Raw genomic sequence first — 22,011 nt, 5'->3', positions numbered from 1 at the left:
TATGTACATGTAGCAGTGAGGAGTGAGCTCTGCTATGTTAACGTAGCAGTGGGGAGTGTGCTCTGCTATGTTCATGTAGCAGTGGCGAGTGTGCTCTACTATGTTAATATAGCAGTGAGGAGTGTGCTCTGCTATGTTAACGTGGCAGTGAGGAGTGTGCTCTGCTATGTACATGTAGCAGTGAGGAGTGAGCTCTGCTATGTTAACGTAGCAGTGGGGAGTGTGCTCTGCTATGTTCATGTAGCAGTGAGGAGTGTGCTCTGCTATGTTAATGTACCAGTGGCGAGTGTGCTCTACTATGTTAATGTAGCAGTGAGGAGTGTGCTCTGCTATGTTAATGTGGCAGTGAGGAGTGTGCCCTGCTATGTTAATGTGGCAGTGAGGAGTGTGCCCTGCTATGTACATGTAGCAGTGAGGAGTGTGCCCTGCTATGTACATGTAGCAGTGAGGCGTGTGCTCTGCTATGTTAATGTAGCAGTGAGGAGTGTGCTCTGCTATGTTAATGTAGCAGTGAGGAGTGTGCTCTGCTATGTTTATGTAGCAGTGAGGAGTGTGCTCTGCTATGTTTATGTAGCAGTGAGGAGTGTGCTCTGCTATGTTCATGTAGTAGTGAGGAGCGTGCTCTGCTATGTTCATGTAGCAGTGAGGAGCGTGCTCTGCTATGTTCATGTAGCAGTGAGGAGCGTGCTCTGCTATGTTCATGTAGCAGTGAGGAGTGTGCTCTGCTATGTTCATGTAGTAGTGAGGAGTGTGCTCTGCTATGTTCATGTAGCAGTGAGGAGTGTGCTCTGCTATGTTCATGTACCAGTGGCGAGTGTGCCCTGCTATGTTAATGTAGCAGTGAGGAGTGTGCTCTGCTATGTACATGTAGCAGTGAGGAGCGTGCTCTGCTATGTTCATGTAGCAGTGAGGAGCGTGCTCTGCTATGTTCATGTAGCAGTGAGGAGTGTGCTCTGCTATGTTCATGTAGCAGTGAGGAGTGTGCTCTGCTATGTTCATGTAGCAGTGAGGAGTGTGCTCTGCTATGTTCATGTAGCAGTGAGGAGTGTGCTCTGCTATGTTCATGTAGCAGTGAGGAGTGTGCTCTGCTATGTTCATGTAGCAGTGAGGAGTGTGCTCTGCTATGTTCATGTAGCAGTGGCGAGTGTGCTCTGCTATGTTTATGTACCAGTGGCGAGTGTGCCCTGCTATGTTAATGTAGCAGTGGGGAGTGTGCTCTGCTATGTTAATGTAGCAGTGAAGAGTGTGCCCTGCTATGTTCATGTAGCAGTGAGGAGTGTGCTCTGCTATGTTCATGTAGCAGTGAGGAGTGTGCTCTGCTATGTTAATGTAGCAGTGAGGAGTGTGCTCTGCTATATTCATGTAGCAGTGAGGAGTGTGCTCTGCTATGTTCATGTAGCAGTGAGGAGTGTGCTCTGCTATGTTCATATAGCAGTGAGGACTGTACTCTGCTATGTTAATGTAGCAGTGGGGAGGAATGTGCTCTGCTATGTTCATGTAGCAGTGAGGAGTGTGCTCTGCTATGTACATGTAGCAGTGAGGCGTGTGCTCTGCTATGTTAATGTAGCAGTGAGGAGTGTGCTCTGCTATGTTAATGTAGCAGTGAGGAGTGTGCTCTGCTATGTTTATGTAGCATTGAGGAGTGTGCTCTGCTATGTTTATGTAGCAGTGAGGAGTGTGCTCTGCTATGTTCATGTAGTAGTGAGGAGCGTGCTCTGCTATGTTAATGTAGCAGTGAGGAGTGTGCTCTGCTATGTTCATGTAGCAGTGAGGAGCGTGCTCTGCTATGTTAATGTAGCAGTGAGGAGCGTGCTCTGCTATGTACATGTAGCAGTGAGGAGTGTGCTCTGCTATGTTCATGTAGCAGTGAGGAGTGTGCTCTGCTATGTACATGTAGCAGTGAGGAGTGTGCTCTGCTATGTTCATGTAGCAGTGAGGAGTGTGCTCTGCTATGTTCATGTAGCAGTGAAGAGTGTGCTCTGCTATGTTCATGTAGCAGTGAGGAGTGTGCTCTGCTATGTTCATGTAGCAGTGAGGAGTGTGCTCTGCTATGTTCATGTAGCAGTGAGGAGCGTGCTCTGCTATGTTAATGTAGCAGTGGGGAGCGTGCTCTGCTATGTTCATGTAGCAGTGAGGAGCGTGCTCTGCTATGTTAATGTAGCAGTGAGGAGTGTGCTCTGCTATGTTAATGTAGAAGTGGGGAGTGTGCTCTGCTATGTTAATGTAGCAGTGAGGAGTGTGCCCTGCTATGTTAATGTACCAGTGGCAAGTTTGTCCTGCTATGTTAATGTAGCAGTGAGGAGTGTGCTCTGCTATGTTAATGTAGCAGTGAGGAGTGTGCTCTGCTATGTTAATGTACCAGTGGTGAGTGTGCCCTGCTATGTACATGTAGCAGTGAGGAGTGTGCTCTGCTATGTACATGTAGCAGTGAGGAGTGTGCTCTGCTATGTTAACGTAGCAGTGGGGAGTGTGCTCTGCTATGTTCATGTAGCAGTGAGGAGTGTGCTCTGCTATGTTAATGTACCAGTGGTGAGTGTGCCCTGCTATGTACATGTAGCAGTGAGGAGTGTGCTCTGCTATGTTAACGTAGCAGTGGGGAGTGTGCTCTGCTATGTTCATGTAGCAGTGAGGAGCGTGCTCTGCTATGTCAATGTAGCAGTGAGGAGTGTGCTCTGCTATGTACATGTAGCAGTGAGGAGTGAGCTCTGCTATGTTAACGTAGCAGTGGGAAGTGTGCTCTGCTATGTTCATGTAGCAGTGAGGAGTGTGCTCTGCTATGTTAATGTACCAGTGGTGAGTGTGCCCTGCTATGTACATGTAGCAGTGAGGAGTGTGCTCTGCTATGTTAACGTAGCAGTGGGGAGTGTGCTCTGCTATGTTCATGTAGCAGTGAGGAGCGTGCTCTGCTATGTTAATGTAGCAGTGAGGAGTGTGCTCTGCTATGTACATGTAGCAGTGAGGAGTGAGCTCTGCTATGTTAACGTAGCAGTGGGGAGTGTGCTCTACTATGTTCATGTAGCAGTGAGGAGTGTGCTCTGCTATGTTTATGTAGCAGTGAGGAGTGTGCTCTGCTATGTTCATGTAGTAGTGAGGAGCGTGCTCTGCTATGTTAATGTAGCAGTGAGGAGTGTGCTCTGCTATGTTCATGTAGCAGTGAGGAGCGTGCTCTGCTATGTTCATGTAGCAGTGAGGAGTGTGCTCTGCTATGTTCATGTAGCAGTGAGGAGTGTGCTCTGCTATGTTCATGTAGCAGTGAGGAGTGTGCTCTGCTATGTTAATGTAGCAGTGAGGAGCGTGCTCTGCTATGTACATGTAGCAGTGAGGAGCGTGCTCTGCTATGTTCATGTAGCAGTGAGGAGTGTGCTCTGCTATGTTCATGTAGCAGTGAGGAGTGTGCTCTGCTATGTTCATGTAGCAGTGAGGAGCGTGCTCTGCTATGTTAATGTAGCAGTGGAGAGCGTGCTCTGCTATGTTAATGTAGCAGTGAGGAGCGTGCTCTGCTATGTTAATGTAGCAGTGAGGAGCGTGCTCTGCTATGTTCATGTAGCAGTGAGGAGCGTGCTCTGCTATGTTAATGTAGCAGTGAGGAGTGTGCTCTGCTATGTTAATGTAGCAGTGGGGAGTGTGCTCTGCTATGTTAATGTAGCAGTGAGGAGTGTGCCCTGCTATGTTAATGTACCAGTGGCAAGTTTGTCCTGCTATGTTAATGTAGCAGTGAGGAGTGTGCTCTGCTATGTTAATGTAGCAGTGAGGAGTGTGCTCTGCTATGTTAATGTACCAGTGGTGAGTGTGCCCTGCTATGTACATGTAGCAGTGAGGAGTGTGCTCTGCTATGTTCATGTAGCAGTGGGGAGTGTGCTCTGCTATGTTCATGTAGCAGTGAGGAGCGTGCTCTGGTATGTCAATGTAGCAGTGAGGAGTGTGCTCTGCTATGTACATGTAGCAGTGAGGAGCGTGCTCTGGTATGTCAATGTAGCAGTGAGGAGTGTGCTCTGCTATGTACATGTAGCAGTGAGGAGTGAGCTCTGCTATGTTAATGTACCAGTGGTGAGTGTGCCCTGCTATGTACATGTAGCAGTGAGGAGTGTGCTCTGCTATGTTAACGTAGCAGTGGGGAGTGTGCTCTGCTATGTTCATGTAGCAGTGAGGAGCGTGCTCTGCTATGTTAATGTAGCAGTGAGGAGTGTGCTCTGCTATGTACATGTAGCAGTGAGGAGTGAGCTCTGCTATGTTAACGTAGCAGTGGGGAGTGTGCTCTACTATGTTAATGTAGCAGTGAGGAGTGTGCTCTATGTTAACGTAGCAGTGGGGAGTGTGCTCTGCTATGTACATGTAGCAGTGAGGAGTGTGCTCTGCTATGTTAATGTAGCAGTGAGGAGTGTGCTCTATGTTAACGTAGCAGTGGGGAGTGTGCTCTGCTATGTTCATGTAGCAGTGGCGAGTGTGCTCTACTATGTTAATGTAGCAGTGAGGAGTGTGCTCTGCTATGTTAACGTGGCAGTGAGGAGTGTGCTCTGCTATGTACATGTAGCAGTGAGGAGTGAGCTCTGCTATGTTAACGTAGCAGTGGGGAGTGTGCTCTGCTATGTTCATGTAGCAGTGAGGAGTGTGCTCTGCTATGTTAATGTACCAGTGGCGAGTGTGCTCTACTATGTTAATGTAGCAGTGAGGAGTGTGCTCTGCTATGTTAATGTGGCAGTGAGGAGTGTGCCCTGCTATGTTAATGTGGCAGTGAGGAGTGTGCCCTGCTATGTTAATGTAGCAGTGAGGAGTGTGCCCTGCTATGTACATGTAGCAGTGAGGAGTGTGCCCTGCTATGTACATGTAGCAGTGAGGAGTGTGCCCTGCTATGTACATGTAGCAGTGAGGCGTGTGCTCTGCTATGTTAATGTAGCAGTGAGGAGTGTGCTCTGCTATGTTAATGTAGCAGTGAGGAGTGTGCTCTGCTATGTTTATGTAGCAGTGAGGAGTGTGCTCTGCTATGTTTATGTAGCAGTGAGGAGTGTGCTCTGCTATGTTCATGTAGTAGTGAGGAGCGTGCTCTGCTATGTTAATGTAGCAGTGAGGAGCGTGCTCTGCTATGTTCATGTAGCAGTGAGGAGTGTCCTCTGCTATGTTCATGTAGCAGTGAGGAGTGTGCTCTGCTATGTTCATGTAGCAGTGAGGAGTGTGCTCTGCTATGTTCATGTACCAGTGGCGAGTGTGCCCTGCTATGTTAATGTAGCAGTGAGGAGTGTGCTCTGCTATGTACATGTAGCAGTGAGGAGCGTGCTCTGCTATGTACATGTAGCAGTGAGGAGTGTGCTCTGCTATGTTCATGTAGCAGTGAGGAGTGTGCTCTGCTATGTTCATGTAGCAGTGAGGAGTGTGCTCTGCTATGTTCATGTAGCAGTGAGGAGTGTGCTCTGCTATGTTCATGTAGCAGTGAGGAGTGTGCTCTGCTATGTTCATGTAGCAGTGAGGAGTGTGCTCTGCTATGTTCATGTAGCAGTGGCGAGTGTGCTCTGCTATGTTCATGTACCAGTGGCGAGTGTGCCCTGCTATGTTAATGTAGCAGTGGGGAGTGTGCTCTGCTATGTTAATGTAGCAGTGAGGAGTGTGCCCTGCTATGTTAATGTAGCAGTGAGGAGTGTGCCCTGCTATGTTCATGTAGCAGTGAGGAGTGTGCTCTGCTATGTTCATGTAGCAGTGAGGAGTGTGCTCTGCTATGTTAATGTACCAGTGGTGAGTGTGCCCTGCTATGTACATGTAGCAGTGAGGAGTGTGCTCTGCTATGTTCATGTAGCAGTGGGGAGTGTGCTCTGCTATGTTCATGTAGCAGTGAGGAGCGTGCTCTGCTATGTCAATGTAGCAGTGAGGAGTGTGCTCTGCTATGTACATGTAGCAGTGAGGAGTGAGCTCTGCTATGTTAATGTACCAGTGGTGAGTGTGCCCTGCTATGTACATGTAGCAGTGAGGAGTGTGCTCTGCTATGTTAACGTAGCAGTGGGGAGTGTGCTCTGCTATGTTCATGTAGCAGTGAGGAGCGTGCTCTGCTATGTTAATGTAGCAGTGAGGAGTGTGCTCTGCTATGTACCTGTAGCAGTGGGGAGTGTGCTCTACTATGTTCATGTAGCAGTGAGGAATGTGCTCTGCTATGTACATGTAGCAGTGAGGAGTGTGCTCTGCTATGTTAATGTAGCAGTGAGGAGTGTGCTCTGCTATGTTCATGTAGCAGTGAGGAGTGTGCTCTGCTATGTACATGTAGCAGTGAGGAGTGAGCTCTGCTATGTTAACGTAGCAGTGGGGAGTGTGCTCTGCTATGTTCATGTAGCAGTGGCGAGTGTGCTCTACTATGTTAATGTAGCAGTGAGGAGTGTGCTCTGCTATGTTAACGTGGCAGTGAGGAGTGTGCTCTGCTATGTACATGTAGCAGTGAGGAGTGAGCTCTGCTATGTTAACGTAGCAGTGGGGAGTGTGCTCTGCTATGTTCATGTAGCAGTGAGGAGTGTGCTCTGCTATGTTAATGTACCAGTGGCGAGTGTGCTCTACTATGTTAATGTAGCAGTGAGGAGTGTGCTCTGCTATGTTAATGTGGCAGTGAGGAGTGTGCCCTGCTATGTTAATGTGGCAGTGAGGAGTGTGCCCTGCTATGTTAATGTAGTAGTGAGGAATGTGCCCTGCTATGTACATGTAGCAGTGAGGAGTGTGCCCTGCTATGTACATGTAGCAGTGAGGCGTGTGCTCTGCTATGTTAATGTAGCAGTGAGGAGTGTGCTCTGCTATGTTAATGTAGCAGTGAGGAGTGTGCTCTGCTATGTTTATGTAGCAGTGAGGAGTGTGCTCTGCTATGTTTATGTAGCAGTGAGGAGTGTGCTCTGCTATGTTCATGTAGTAGTGAGGAGCGTGCTCTGCTATGTTAATGTAGCAGTGAGGAGCGTGCTCTGCTATGTTCATGTAGCAGTGAGGAGTGTGCTCTGCTATGTTCATGTAGCAGTGAGGAGTGTGCTCTGCTATGTTCATGTAGCAGTGAGGAGTGTGCTCTGCTATGTTCATGTAGCAGTGAGGAGTGTGCTCTGCTATGTTCATGTAGCAGTGAGGAGTGTGCTCTGCTATGTTCATGTAGCAGTGAGGAGCGTGCTCTGCTATGTTCATGTAGCAGTGAGGAGCGTGCTCTGCTATGTTCATGTAGCAGTGAGGAGCGTGCTCTGCTATGTTAATGTAGCAGTGAGGAGTGTGCTCTGCTATGTTAATGTAGCAGTGGGGAGTGTGCTCTGCTATGTTAATGTAGCAGTGAGGAGTGTGCCCTGCTATGTTAATGTACCAGTGGCAAGTTTGTCCTGCTATGTTAATGTAGCAGTGAGGAGTGTGCTCTGCTATGCTAATGTAGCAGTGAGGAGTGTGCTCTGCTATGTTAATGTACCAGTGGTGAGTGTGCCCTGCTATGTACATGTAGCAGTGAGGAGTGTGCTCTGCTATGTTCATGTAGCAGTGGGGAGTGTGCTCTGCTATGTTCATGTAGCAGTGAGGAGCGTGCTCTGGTATGTCAATGTAGCAGTGAGGAGTGTGCTCTGCTATGTACATGTAGCAGTGAGGAGTGAGCTCTGCTATGTTAATGTACCAGTGGTGAGTGTGCCCTGCTATGTACATGTAGCAGTGAGGAGCGTGCTCTGCTATGTTCATGTAGCAGTGAGGAGCGTGCTCTGCTATGTTAATGTAGCAGTGAGGCGTGTGCTCTGCTATGTTAATGTAGCAGTGGGGAGTGTGCTCTGCTATGTTAATGTAGCAGTGAGGAGTGTGCCCTGCTATGTTAATGTACCAGTGGCAAGTTTGTCCTGCTATGTTAATGTAGCAGTGAGGAGTGTGCTCTGCTATGTTAATGTAGCAGTGAGGAGTGTGCTCTGCTATGTTAATGTACCAGTGGTGAGTGTGCCCTGCTATGTACATGTAGCAGTGAGGAGTGTGCTCTGCTATGTTCATGTAGCAGTGGGGAGTGTGCTCTGCTATGTTCATGTAGCAGTGAGGAGCGTGCTCTGGTATGTCAATGTAGCAGTGAGGAGTGTGCTCTGCTATGTACATGTAGCAGTGAGGAGTGAGCTCTGCTATGTTAATGTACCAGTGGTGAGTGTGCCCTGCTATGTACATGTAGCAGTGAGGAGTGTGCTCTGCTATGTTAACGTAGCAGTGGGGAGTGTGCTCTGCTATGTTCATGTAGCAGTGAGGAGCGTGCTCTGCTATGTTAATGTAGCAGTGAGGAGTGTGCTCTGCTATGTACATGTAGCAGTGAGGAGTGAGCTCTGCTATGTTAACGTAGCAGTGGGGAGTGTGCTCTACTATGTTCATGTAGCAGTGAGGAATGTGCTCTGCTATGTTAATGTAGCAGTGAGGAGTGTGCTCTGCTATGTTAATGTAGCAGTGAGGAGTGTGCTCTGCTATGTTCATGTAGCAGTGAGGAGTGTGCTCTGCTATGTACATGTAGCAGTGAGGAGTGAGCTCTGCTATGTTAACGTAGCAGTGGGGAGTGTGCTCTGCTATGTTCATGTAGCAGTGGCGAGTGTGCTCTACTATGTTAATGTAGCAGTGAGGAGTGTGCTCTGCTATGTTAACGTGGCAGTGAGGAGTGAGCTCTGCTATGTTAACGTAGCAGTGGGGAGTGTGCTCTGCTATGTTCATGTAGCAGTGAGGAGTGTGCTCTGCTATGTTAATGTAGCAGTGAGGAGTGTGCTCTGCTATGTTAATGTGGCAGTGAGGAGTGTGCCCTGCTATGTTAATGTGGCAGTGAGGAGTGTGCCCTGCTATGTTAATGTAGCAGTGAGGAGTGTGCCCTGCTATGTACATGTAGCAGTGAGGAGTGTGCCCTGCTATGTACATGTAGCAGTGAGGAGTGTGCCCTGCTATGTACATGTAGCAGTGAGGCGTGTGCTCTGCTATGTTAATGTAGCAGTGAGGAGTGTGCTCTGCTATGTTAATGTAGCAGTGAGGAGTGTGCTCTGCTATGTTTATGTAGCAGTGAGGAGTGTGCTCTGCTATGTTTATGTAGCAGTGAGGAGTGTGCTCTGCTATGTTCATGTAGTAGTGAGGAGCGTGCTCTGCTATGTTAATGTAGCAGTGAGGAGCGTGCTCTGCTATGTTCATGTAGCAGTGAGGAGTGTGCTCTGCTATGTTCATGTAGCAGTGAGGAGTGTGCTCTGCTATGTTCATGTAGCAGTGAGGAGTGTGCTCTGCTATGTTCATGTACCAGTGGCGAGTGTGCCCTGCTATGTTAATGTAGCAGTGAGGAGCGTGCTCTGCTATGTACATGTAGCAGTGAGGAGCGTGCTCTGCTATGTACATGTAGCAGTGAGGAGCGTGCTCTGCTATGTTCATGTAGCAGTGAGGAGTGTGCTCTGCTATGTTCATGTAGCAGTGAGGAGTGTGCTCTGCTATGTTCATGTAGCAGTGAGGAGTGTGCTCTGCTATGTTCATGTAGCAGTGAGGAGTGTGCTCTGCTATGTTCATGTAGCAGTGAGGAGTGTGCTCTGCTATGTTCATGTAGCAGTGAGGAGTGTGCTCTGCTATGTACATGTAGCAGTGAGGAGTGTGCTCTGCTATGTTCATGTAGCAGTGAGGAGTGTGCTCTGCTATGTACATGTAGCAGTGAGGAGTGTGCTCTGCTATGTTCATGTAGCAGTGGCGAGTGTGCTCTGCTATGTTTATGTACCAGTGGCGAGTGTGCCCTGCTATGTTAATGTAGCAGTGGGGAGTGTGCTCTGCTATGTTAATGTAGCAGTGAGGAGTGTGCCCTGCTATGTTAATGTAGCAGTGAGGAGTGTGCCCTGCTATGTTCATGTAGCAGTGAGGAGTGTGCTCTGCTATGTTCATGTAGCAGTGAGGAGTGTGCTCTGCTATGTTAATGTACCAGTGGTGAGTGTGCCCTGCTATGTACATGTAGCAGTGAGGAGTGTGCTCTGCTATGTTCATGTAGCAGTGAGGAGTGTGCTCTGCTATGTTAATGTACCAGTGGTGAGTGTGCCCTGCTATGTACATGTAGCAGTGAGGAGTGTGCTCTGCTATGTTCATGTAGCAGTGAGGAGCGTGCTCTGCTATGTTCATGTAGCAGTGAGGAGTGTGCTCTGCTATGTTCATGTAGCAGTGAGGAGTGTGCTCTGCTATGTTCATGTAGCAGTGAGGAGTGTGCTCTGCTATGTTCATGTACCAGTGGCGAGTGTGCCCTGCTATGTTAATGTAGCAGTGAGGAGCGTGCTCTGCTATGTACATGTAGCAGTGAGGAGCGTGCTCTGCTATGTACATGTAGCAGTGAGGAGCGTGCTCTGCTATGTTCATGTAGCAGTGAGGAGTGTGCTCTGCTATGTTCATGTAGCAGTGAGGAGTGTGCTCTGCTATGTTCATGTAGCAGTGAGGAGTGTGCTCTGCTATGTTCATGTAGCAGTGAGGAGTGTGCTCTGCTATGTTCATGTAGCAGTGAGGAGTGTGCTCTGCTATGTTCATGTAGCAGTGAGGAGTGTGCTCTGCTATGTACATGTAGCAGTGAGGAGTGTGCTCTGCTATGTTCATGTAGCAGTGAGGAGTGTGCTCTGCTATGTACATGTAGCAGTGAGGAGTGTGCTCTGCTATGTTCATGTAGCAGTGGCGAGTGTGCTCTGCTATGTTTATGTACCAGTGGCGAGTGTGCCCTGCTATGTTAATGTAGCAGTGGGGAGTGTGCTCTGCTATGTTAATGTAGCAGTGAGGAGTGTGCCCTGCTATGTTAATGTAGCAGTGAGGAGTGTGCCCTGCTATGTTCATGTAGCAGTGAGGAGTGTGCTCTGCTATGTTCATGTAGCAGTGAGGAGTGTGCTCTGCTATGTTAATGTACCAGTGGTGAGTGTGCCCTGCTATGTACATGTAGCAGTGAGGAGTGTGCTCTGCTATGTTCATGTAGCAGTGAGGAGTGTGCTCTGCTATGTTAATGTACCAGTGGTGAGTGTGCCCTGCTATGTACATGTAGCAGTGAGGAGTGTGCTCTGCTATGTTCATGTAGCAGTGGGGAGTGTGCTCTGCTATGTTCATGTAGCAGTGAGGAGCGTGCTCTGCTATGTCAATGTAGCAGTGAGGAGTGTGCTCTGCTATGTACATGTAGCAGTGAGGAGTGAGCTCTGCTATGTTAATGTACCAGTGGTGAGTGTGCCCTGCTATGTACATGTAGCAGTGAGGAGTGTGCTCTGCTATATTCATGTAGCAGTGAGGAGTGTGCTCTGCTATGTTCATGTAGCAGTGAGGAGTGTGCTCTGCTATGTTCATATAGCAGTGAGGACTGTACTCTGCTATGTTAATGTAGCAGTGGGGAGGAGTGTGCTCTGCTATGTTCATGTAGCAGTGAGGAGTGTGCTCTGCTATGTTCATGTAGTAGTGAGGAGTGTGCTCTGCTATGTACATGTAGCAGTGAGGAGTGTGCTCTGCTATGTTCATGTAGCAGTGAGGAGTGTGCTCTGCTATGTACACATAGCAGTGAGGACTGTACTCTGCTATGTTCATGTAGCAGTGAGGAGTGTGCTCTGCTATGTACATGTAGCAGTGAGGAGTGTGCTCTGCTATGTTCATGTAGCAGTGAGGAGTGTGCTCTGCTATGTACACGTAGCAGTGAGGACTGTACTCTGCTATGTTCATGTAGCAGTGAGGAGTGTGCTCTGCTATGTTCATGTCGCAGTGAGGAGTGTGCTCTGCTATGTTCATGTAGCAGTGAGGAGTGTGCTCTGCTATGTTCATGTAGCAGTGAGGAGTGCGCTCTGCTATGTTCATGTCGCAGTGAGGAGTGTGCTCTGCTATGTTCATGTAGCAGTGAGGAGTGTGCTCTGCTATGTTCATGTAGCAGTGAGGAGTGTGCTCTGCTATGTACATGTAGCAGTGAGGAGTGTGCTCTGCTATGTACATGTAGCAGTGAGGAGTGTGCTCTGCTATGTACATGTAGCAGTGAGGAGTGTGCTCTGCTATGTACATGTAGCAGTGAGGAGTGTGCTCTGCTATGTTCATGTAGCAGTGGCAGTGCATTCGGCCCAACAATAAAAAATAATGCAGTGCAGCTTAACTCTTTTGTCAACATATAGTAAACCAGAGATCTCTATAGATCTTAAAGAGGTATTCCAGGAAAAAACTTTTTCATATACTGTATATCAATTGGCTCCAGAAAGTTAAACAGATTTGTTAATTACTTCTATTAAAAAATCTTAATCCTTTCAGTACTTATGAGCTTCTGAAGTTAAGGTTGTTCTTTTCTGTCTAAGTGCTCTCTGATGACACATGTCTCGGGAAATGCCCAGTTTAGAAGAGGTTTGCTATGGGGATTTGCTTCTAAACTGGGCGTTTCCCGAGACAGGTGTCATCAGAGAGCACTTAGACAGAAAAGAACAACCTTAACTTCAGAAGCTCATAAGTACTGAAAGGATTAAGATTTTTTTAATAGAAGTAATTTACAAATCTGTTTACCTTTCTGGAGCCAGTTGATATATATATAAAAAAAGTTTTTTCCTGGAATACCCCTTTAATTTTGCAACAGCTGGAGACACACTGTTTAGAAAATACTGACAGACTGCCGCTCCTAGACTTGTTCCCTTCACCTTACATGCCAATAGCCCCAGTAGACATTTCCTTTGTCTTTTTCATTGTTGTTTGTTGCAGGATTTTTGGTTCAACATTAGTGCGGTACAGTGCAAGTACAGGGGGATTACAATTCATATGCTGCCAATCATTCCTGAACTTTCCTGTGAAGTTTAACTACATTTGGCCACTAGTGGGCAGTATAGCAGCATTTTCCTAGCAGTCTTTACACAGAGATTGGAGGGGCAAGCTGTGCATAACTAGCTTGCCCCCTGACTGGTGAGCAGTTAAGGGGTTAAGAAATATACAGGCAAGGTTTTTTTAGCCCCCTACCCCGCCTTTAAAACTTGTGGGTAAATATAGTGGTATGTCCCATGGGTAGGGGGGAAGGAGTGCACCAATCAGGGGTTTAATAGTTTCCCGGGCTTTCAGGGGCCCTCCCCTGGGTATTTATAGCTGTGGTGCCTCCCTTCCCCCCCTCAATCTGCCCAGGACCCGGAGTTTTGGCTGCTGGTGGGTATGTTGCTGCCCCTTATTTATGGCCCGGATGGAGCAGGAGTGGCTGAGCTGGCCTCCCCTCCTGTTGCGCCCGTGGCGGGCTCGGGAGGCTGGCGGACCTCTTATCAGTCCTGCCCTCCCTTGCCACTGTAATCCCTGTGAGCCTTGTCCCGTTCTTTTGCCCTCTCCCCTGCCTGTGCTTTGATTCCTCCTCCGGGCGTGCTCCTGGAGCAGGCTCTGATTTCCTCCTTGCCCCGTCCGTCTCTTTCCCCCCCCTGTATGCGCCCACTCATCCCCCCCCCCCCTGTTGCGGTCCCCTTCATCTCCTTCCCCCCCCCCTGTTGTCCCCTCCACTCTGGAGGTGGCGGCCCCTCGGTGGCTGCTGCTGTTTCAACCCTCCCTTTTGCGCAAATGGACGTTTAGTAACGTCCATTTGCGCGTTCCCAGTTATAATGCGCTCTCACAATGTGAGCGCGCATTGTAGCCGGTTGATCCCGGTTGCTATTAGCAACCAGGACCCCGGCTAATGCCGGACATCGCCAATCTGGCAGATGTCCGGCATTTCCTCTTTAGACGCGGCGATCAGAGTTGATCGCCACGTCTGAAAATGTAATTGAATGCATCCCGGCTGCTCAGCGGGCTAATCGGGACCATCGCGATAAAATCGCGATGTCCCGATCAGCTGGGACGCTGCAGGAGGATCACTCACCTGCCTCCTGCGCGTCCGCTCCTCGATTGATTGCTCCAAGCCTGAATTTCAGGCTTGAGCAATCAATCATTGATAACACCGATCATTGCCATGTTAATACATGGCAAGTGATTGGTGTCAGGTTCAGTGTGTGCAGTGTTATAGCTCCTAGGGGAGCTATAGCATTGCAAAAAAAATAAAAAAATATAAAGTTGAAGGATTTGAATAGTTAAGTTAATAAAGATTGTTTTACCCTTGCAATATTTCACGTTTGATCACCCCCCCCCCTTTTCCCCATACGAAAAAAAAAAAAAAATAATAATAATAATTATAATAATTAAAAAAAAAGAATAATAATAAAAAAATTCATAAAATAAATTAATAATAATAACAATACATAAAATACTCTATATTACAACAAACATACACATGTGTGGTATCGCCGTGTGCGTACATGTCCGTAGTATAAAAAATATATCGTCATTTGAGGCGCTCAGTCTCTGGCGTACGCGTATTAAAAAAATAATTAATAAATAAATTAAATAATTCAATCAATGAATAAAATACATAAATAAATGATAATATTACTTTAATAAATAAATTTCACAGTCCAGAATAGCGTATTTATGATCCCTTTTTATACCGTAAATATGAATAAACAGCGATCTCAAGCTCGATCAAAACGACAATGGTACTACGGACAGCTTCAGATCACAACGCCAACTATATGAGCCCTCATACCGTCCCCACTCCTTTGCCCGGCTCCTTACCCCCACCACACTAGCACTCTCCCCCTGCCCACTGCTACCGTGGCTGCTGCTGCCCCCCTTTTTCCTCGTGCTCTTCTAGTGCTCCCCATGGTTCTTGCAGCCACTGCGCCCCCCCCCCCCGCCTCCCCATCACCTCTTCGCCCCGAGTTCCCAACCCCCCCCTGCTGCCGCTGCTGTCCTCCTTCCTCCTGCCTCTCCAATGCCCCCCGTGGAGGGGTAGGAAGTGCTCCCCTGATTTCATGTTGCTCTTCCCCCTCTGGGGCCGGATGGGAGCATAGACGTATTTGTCGCCGCTCTGGCCCTGGGAGGCGGCACAGGCGGTGTTTTTTGGGCCTTCTGCTCACTTGCAGGGAGTAGGTGTTTCGGTTCTTCCCACAGGGGTTCTCCCTCGGAGTCCTCTACTGCTGGTTTCCCGGCATGGTTTCCGGCGCCGTTCCAGGCGGCGGCCGAGTGCCCGCGACCCGGCGGTCTCCAGCGTGCCTTGGCCCACGCCTGCGGCGGTGGTGAAGTGGTTCCTCCAGCTGTTGTGCTTCTCCATCTTCTGGAATTGGTGAGTGTTCTGATGTGGGGCTTGGCCCCTTCCCTGGTTTGTGTGCTTATGGCTATGTTCTGAGTAGTGTTCGTCCTTTTGTCCCGTGTGTTTGTTGAGTCTCGGATATGGGTGTTATGTCTATGTTGGTCTCTGGTTGTGAGTTGGGTACGTCTCTTCTTGACGGGGTGCTTTGGTAGGGTATCATTTTTGCAGTGCGCGCTTGGGTGTGTGGTCTTTTGGCCTTACGCTCTGGGTGGCCGGGGTTTTGCTGACTTAGCTCTCGAGGCTTGTTTCTTTTCCTGAATCGGTGGCTGCAACCCAGTCACGGTTTTGTTTCTTTGGGTTTTTCTCCCCCTTTGTTCGGTTTATCTCTCCATCTTAAGTTGTAGTCTCTCTCCGCTGCTCCATTTGTCCTAGTGTATCTGTCTGATGTTTTTTCCTGTTTTGCCCAATCTCTTGTAGGCATGGGACTCCTGTATGTCGTGCTGGGTGCTTTGGCTGATGTGGCGGTGGGTAGGTTTCGCTTGTGTCTTGCCTGTGTGGGTTCTTCTGTTCGTGGTGGTATTCCGGAGGGTGATTCTCCTGTGCTCTACACTTGTTGGGGTGTGGTTTGTTGCTGCAAGGCTGACACGCAAATTTGTGAAGCGTCCATATTTTGTGCTCGCTTCGGCAGCACTTATGTTAGAATTGGAACGATGCAGAGGAGATTAGCATGGGTTCCGCATGCCGTGTTGGCGTTGGTTTGCTGCTTTCCTGTGGTCAGGGAGTGATTGCGTTTTCTCTGATTTGGTTTCCTCAGGGCTCGCTAGGTGCCCCGGTTCCGGTCCTTGCTGGTTTACTGAATGTTCCATGTGGAATGTGTTCCTGGGCGGAGTTTTTTTCCTGCTGGTTGTCTCTGGCCGCCGAGGGTGTGTGGTATCTGTGCCCCCGCATATGTGCCCCTGGTGCACTATGGGCTGACGTTACGGTTGGTTGGGGTTTTTTCAGGTGTAATGCAGTGGACAGGCCTGCTTTCAGTCCCCCGTTGCAGCTCATGGGGAGCTCGCTCTGTTCCCAGGTGTGGCTGATTTGGTTGGTTGCTGGTGTGGTGTTTTGGTTTTCCAGTTGTGCTGCAGGGTGGTTTACTACTGGGTGTCTTGTTAGTCAGTGGGTTTCTGCCATGCTTGGGTTTTTGTTTGCGCTTTTTCCTTTGGTGTTGGTTGTGGGACTTTGGGTGCTTGCTTCGGCAGCTCATGTTCTCGAATTGTAACAGTACTGTGTGGGTTGGCGTGGCCCCTGCGCTTGGTTGCGCTTTAATATGGTGATGCTTTTCTTTTTAGGGTGTGACTTGAGTGATCGGGGGCGTTTTGTCGGTCTGACATTTGGGGCGTTGTAACTGCTATTATTTATTTCTTTCGGCTTTCTTCCTGTGCTCGGCTTGTTGCACCTAGTGCTTCGCTGTTTGGAGTTAAGGTTTATTTTGCGGCTGTACTCCCTGGGGTCGGTATTGGGTGTTGACGCTTTGTCCCGTTCTCTGGCAGTGGTTCCGGAGGTTGCTCCCTCGGGTGGAGTCGGAAGGTTTGCTCATGTGGCTGTGGAATGGGAGACCACCTCGGGTTCGGGTCCCGGGGTAGGACAGAGTGATAAAGTGTTGTGGTTAAACTTTCGGCCTGTGGGTCATCGTGGAGAGTGGTGTATTTCTTGGTCCGCTTTGGTGGCTCCTGCGACTTGGTCGCACTCGCGGTGAGGCGCTTGCGAGTGGTTGGGGTTGGTGTGGAGGCCGGGATGTCTACAGTCGAGGAGGGTCCCGGAGGTTCCAAATGTGTCTGTGGATAGGGGATTTGTTTTTTGTACCTACAAGGTTCTGCTGTTTGATTTCCTATTTCGTTTTGATAGGCTGTGATAAAATATGTTAACTGCTGTGTCTCCTATCCAAGGAGGTTCGAGATTTGGGCTGTATTCTGCATGTATCCAATTAACATTCTTAGTATGTGACGCTGGGTATCTTCACCTGTTCGTGTGAATCACCTACTACTTAATGCAAAAAAAAAAAAAAATAAGAAAAAAATAAAAAAAGGGTGGCCTTGCTGTCGGCGACCGGTTTTTCCTATCAGTTTTTGGGTCGCTTGGTGGCGGCTGTGGGTCGGATTTTTGGTTGTCGCTTTTGCGTAGTTTTTTCTGATCTGAGGTTTTGCGCTGGCTTTTTTCGGGGATAGGTGGATGGGGCACTTTCTTTCTCCTCGTCTCCTTCCATGGCACTTGGGTGTCTGATGTGTTTTTTGGGTGCCTATTTTGTGCGTTTTCAGGTCCGTCGGTCTGAGACTGCTTAGGCGATCTGGGACACACAGCTTGTGCTGCATGAGGGTCCACGAATGACTGTTTTTTCCGGATGTCGTCCTATTGTTGACTGGACTGCGGTGGGGGCCTCCCCCCCCCTTTTTTTTTCTTTTCTGCTCCCCGCCCTCGATTGTCTGTTTTGGGTTTTGGCTTCTCTTTGTAGGATGGGGTGTTGTGAGTTTGGGATTCGCTCTCTTTTTGTATCGGTGTCGGCGGAGAGGGCTTGGTTTCCGGAGAGGGTAGCGCAGCGCGTGGGGCGCGGGCGATCTGCATGTTGCGTTGCTATTTTCGCCCAGTTTGGTTTCCCATATGTGTTTTTGTTTTGCGAGCGGCTTTCCGCAAGGAGGTGCGAGTGCTGCGGCACTCTTCGGTGTATGGGCGAGTCTGAGAGATGAGTTCACACAAGAGTTAGTGAATAAAAAAAAGGAAATGCAAAAACAAAGGTCCTGGCGGCAGGTACCTCGGATTTCCTGGAGAAGATAATGTGTTGGGCGGATTTCCTGGAGAGGAAATGTGTTGGGCGGATTTCCTGGAGAGGAAATGTGTTGGGCGGATTTCCTGGAGAGGAAATGTGTTGGGCGGATTTCCTGGTGAGGAAATGTGTTGGGTGGGTTCGGGGGGCTTAGTTGGCCCCAGGTGTTGGCTATCCAGTGTCTCTTGGGTGGGGGTCGGAGCCCAGTGTAGGGCTAACTGGTCTCCTCCGTGGCGGTAAGAAGACGGTGAAAGCGGGGTCAACCCGGGGTAGACCTCCACACAGGACAGTGTTGCAGCACCTCTCGGGTTGGCAAGAAGCCAATCGGTGTCTTTGTTACAGTTAAATTGTTATTTATATAAGTAATTTTATAAATAAAGCTGTGGCCGATCCCCACCCACGGAAAAGTTGAATTGTTGTTGTGTCAGTTATTATTTAATTAATTATTGTAATAAGGGGGAGGGGTAGTTATAGCCTGCTAGGAGCTAATTGGGTCTCAACAGTCTGGAGGGGCACGCTGTGCATAACTAGCTTGCCCCCTGACTGGTGAGCAGTTAAGGGGTTAAGAAATGTACAGGCAAGGTTTTTTTAGCCCCCTCCTCCGCCTGTAAAACTTGTGGGTAAATATAGCAGTATGTCCCATGGGTGGGGGGGAAGGAGTGCACCAATCAGGGGTTTAATAGTTTCCCAGGCTTTCAGGGGCCCTCCCCTGGGTATTTATAGCTGTGGTGCCTCCCTTCCCCCCCCTTAATCTGCCCAGGACCCGGAGTTTTGCCCTCCCTCCCTCCCTTTTTTTTTGTATCTGTTTATTGTAAGTCACAGCTTGGCGGTAAGAAGACGGTGAAAGCGGAGTCAACCCAGGGTAGACCTTCACACAGGACAGTGTGGCAGCACCTCTTGGGTTGGCAAGAAGCCAATCGGTGTCTTTGTTACAGTTAAATTGTTATTTATATAAGTAATTTTATAAATAAAGCTGTGGCCGATCCCCACCCACGGAAAAGTTGAATTGTTGTTGTGTCAGTTATTATTTAATTATTTATTGTAGTAAGGGGGAGGGGTAGTTATAGCCTGCTAGGAGCTAATTGGGTCTCAACAGTCAGGTTAGGTTACACCATGGCTGCACTCTATTTTGTCATGTTGTGTTGTAGTCAGGCCTTAATTTACAGTCCGCCCCAAGTAAGCACTGACCAATTATCTCCATGATAAGTTCATTTTAGGCTGGGATCACACATGGCATTTTATTACTACCACATTTTTACCAATATTTTCCGAAATCATAAAAATTGCCCTATTATACTGTGATTTGCATAATTGGAAATTCCATCATGTGAACTTAGCCTAAGAAGGCGCATGCAGATTGTAAAAGGCCCCAGGGTTCGAGGGTCCGGGTGGATTCATATGGTGCCTTTTGTTTTGTGTTTTTATTTTATTTGAGTGTCAAGGAAAAGGTTACTACAAATTGTAGCAGTAGAATTTATGTGAATATTAAAAGGTGAAACATTTCAAAAATGTATTTTACCTGATAAAACGACGCTGCCAGTCACTGCATTGGAAAACTGCGAAGCTTCATAGTAAAACGCAGAAGTTTTTTGCAATATGTCTTTTCCATGATCTTCGCAATAGATAAAAACACATTAAAACCACAATGTAAAACGAAATGATGGCGCCAATTAACAAGCTATAGGGAAATCCCACTCACCAAGTGTGATTGAGGTGTTGGCTTCGTGAGGCAGCAGTGCTGTGTGTTCTTATCCTTAAAATGTACCCGTCCTTAACAAAAACATTTTATATAATGTAGATGATGCCATTATATGTATATTTGTAATATACATTTGTTAAAAATGTGTATATTTTTGTCCCTGCAGCTATTGTCTGTGTGTCTCTGTGAGGAGTCGAAATACAGGAAGTGTGAGGGAACAAGCAGGGCTGTGTACACTGAGGACAAGCAGGGCTCTGTACACTGAGGACAAGCAGGGCTCTGTACACTGAGGACAAGCGGGGCTCTGTACACTGAGGACAAGCGGGGCTCTGTACACTGAGGATAAGCGGGGCTCTGTACACTGAGGACAAGCGGGGCTCTGTACACTGAGGACAAGCGGGGCTCTGTACACTGAGGACAAGCGGGGCTCTGTACACTGAGGACAAGCGGGGCTCTGTACACTGAGGACAAGCGGGGCTCTGGACACTGAGGACAAGCGGGGCTCTGGACACTGAGGACAAGCGGGGCTCTGGACACTGAGGACAAGCGGGGCTCTGGACACTGAGGACAAGCGGGGCTCTGGACACTGAGGACAAGCGGGGCTCTGGACACTGAGGACAAGCGGGGCTCTGGACACTGAGGACAAGCGGGGCTCTGGACACTGAGGACAAGCGGGGCTCTGGACACTGAGGACAAGCGGGGCTCTGGACACTGAGGACAAGCGGGGCTCTGGACACTGAGGACAAGCGGGGCTCTGGACACTGAGGACAAGCGGGGCTCTGGACACTGAGGACAAGCGGGGCTCTGGACACTGAGGACAAGCGGGGCTCTGGACACTGAGGACAAGCGGGGCTCTGGACACTGAGGACAAGCGGGGCTCTGGACACTGAGGACAAGCGGGGCTCTGGACACTGAGGACAAGCGGGGCTCTGGACACTGAGGACAAGCGGGGCTCTGGACACTGAGGACAAGCGGGGCTCTGGACACTGAGGACAAGCGGGGCTCTGGACACTGAGGACAAGCGGGGCTCTGGACACTGAGGACAAGCGGGGCTCTGGACACCGAGGACAAGCGGGGCTCTGGACACCGAGGACAAGCGGGGCTCTGTATACTGAGGAGACAAGCGGGGCTCTGTATACTGAGGAGACAAGCGGGGCTCTGTATACTGAGGACAAGCGGGGCTCTGGACACTGAGGACGATCCATTTCTGGTTGCTTTCCGACGTATGTTTTGGGGTCATTGTCCTGCTTGAAGACCCAAGATCTCGGACACAAACCCAGCTTTCTGACACTGGGCTGTAAAGTGCGACCCAAAATCCATTGGTAATCCTCAGAATTCATGACCCTTGTACACATTCACACCCATATACCGATTGTAGTCCAGAATACAAACGGGCTTGAGGACCGGTGTTGTGGTACCTCGCACAGGGACAGGTGAGCTGCCATTACCATGAATAGTGGTCAGCATAAGGACATCCCTCTTATCCTTATACCTGACCAGCAACAGGTTATCATGGGTCAGGGCATGGGACTCACCCTTGGGCATACGTGTCTGGATCAAATTTAGAGGGAGGCCTCTCTGGTTCTTCCGCATGGTCCCACAAGCGGACATGGATCTGGCGGCAAGGGATGTGAACAGAGGGATGCTGGTATAAAAGTTGTCCACGTACACGTGGTAACCTTTATCCAGCAATGGGTGCATAAGGTCCCAAATGATTTTCCCGCTAACACCCAGAGTGGGGGGGGGGACAATCTGGGGGTTCAATACGGGAATCTCGTCCCTCATATACTCTAAACTTGTAAGTGTACCCGGAGGTACTCTCACAAAGTTTGTAGAGTTTCACGCCATACAGTGCCCGCTTCGAGGAAATATACTGGCGGAAGATGAGTCTCCCCTTAAAACTGATAAGAGACTCATCAACCGAGAGCTCCCTAAGCGGTACGTAGGCCTCCAAAAATTTGGCCCCAAAGTGATCGATGACCGGCCTCACTTTGTAAAGCCGGTCATAGGCGGGATCACCTCGGGGTGGACATGCCGCATTATCTGCATAATGGAGGCATTTCCGAATGGCCTCGAACCTCTTCCGTGTCATCGCCATACTGTAAAGCGGGGTCTTGTATAGGACGTCCCCGCTCCAGTACTGTCTGACACTTGGTTTTTTGTCCAGGCCCATATGCAGCAAGAGGCCCCAAAATGTCCTCATTTCTTCTGCACTGACGGCGTACCATTCATTGGACCTGGCCAAAACAGAATCAGGGTGGTGGGCGATGAACTGCCTGGCGTACAGATTCGTCTGCTCCACCATCAGATTGACAAAACTGTCACTGAAAAAATAACTGAAATAGTCAATTTCAGTGAATCCAGAATTGTCAATCCGGATTCCGGAGTCGTCAAGAAACTCCGGAACCTGTGGCTGATAACCCTCTGGAGAGCTCCAGGCAGGTTCACCAGAAGGGGGCTCCGGTACACTTGTCTGGGGCGCCG

The sequence above is a fragment of the Hyla sarda genome, chromosome 9, assembly GCF_029499605.1.
Source record: "Hyla sarda isolate aHylSar1 chromosome 9, aHylSar1.hap1, whole genome shotgun sequence".
NCBI classification, from domain to species: Eukaryota; Metazoa; Chordata; class Amphibia; order Anura; family Hylidae; genus Hyla; species Hyla sarda.
Note: the sequence above shows the minus strand (reverse complement) of the source record.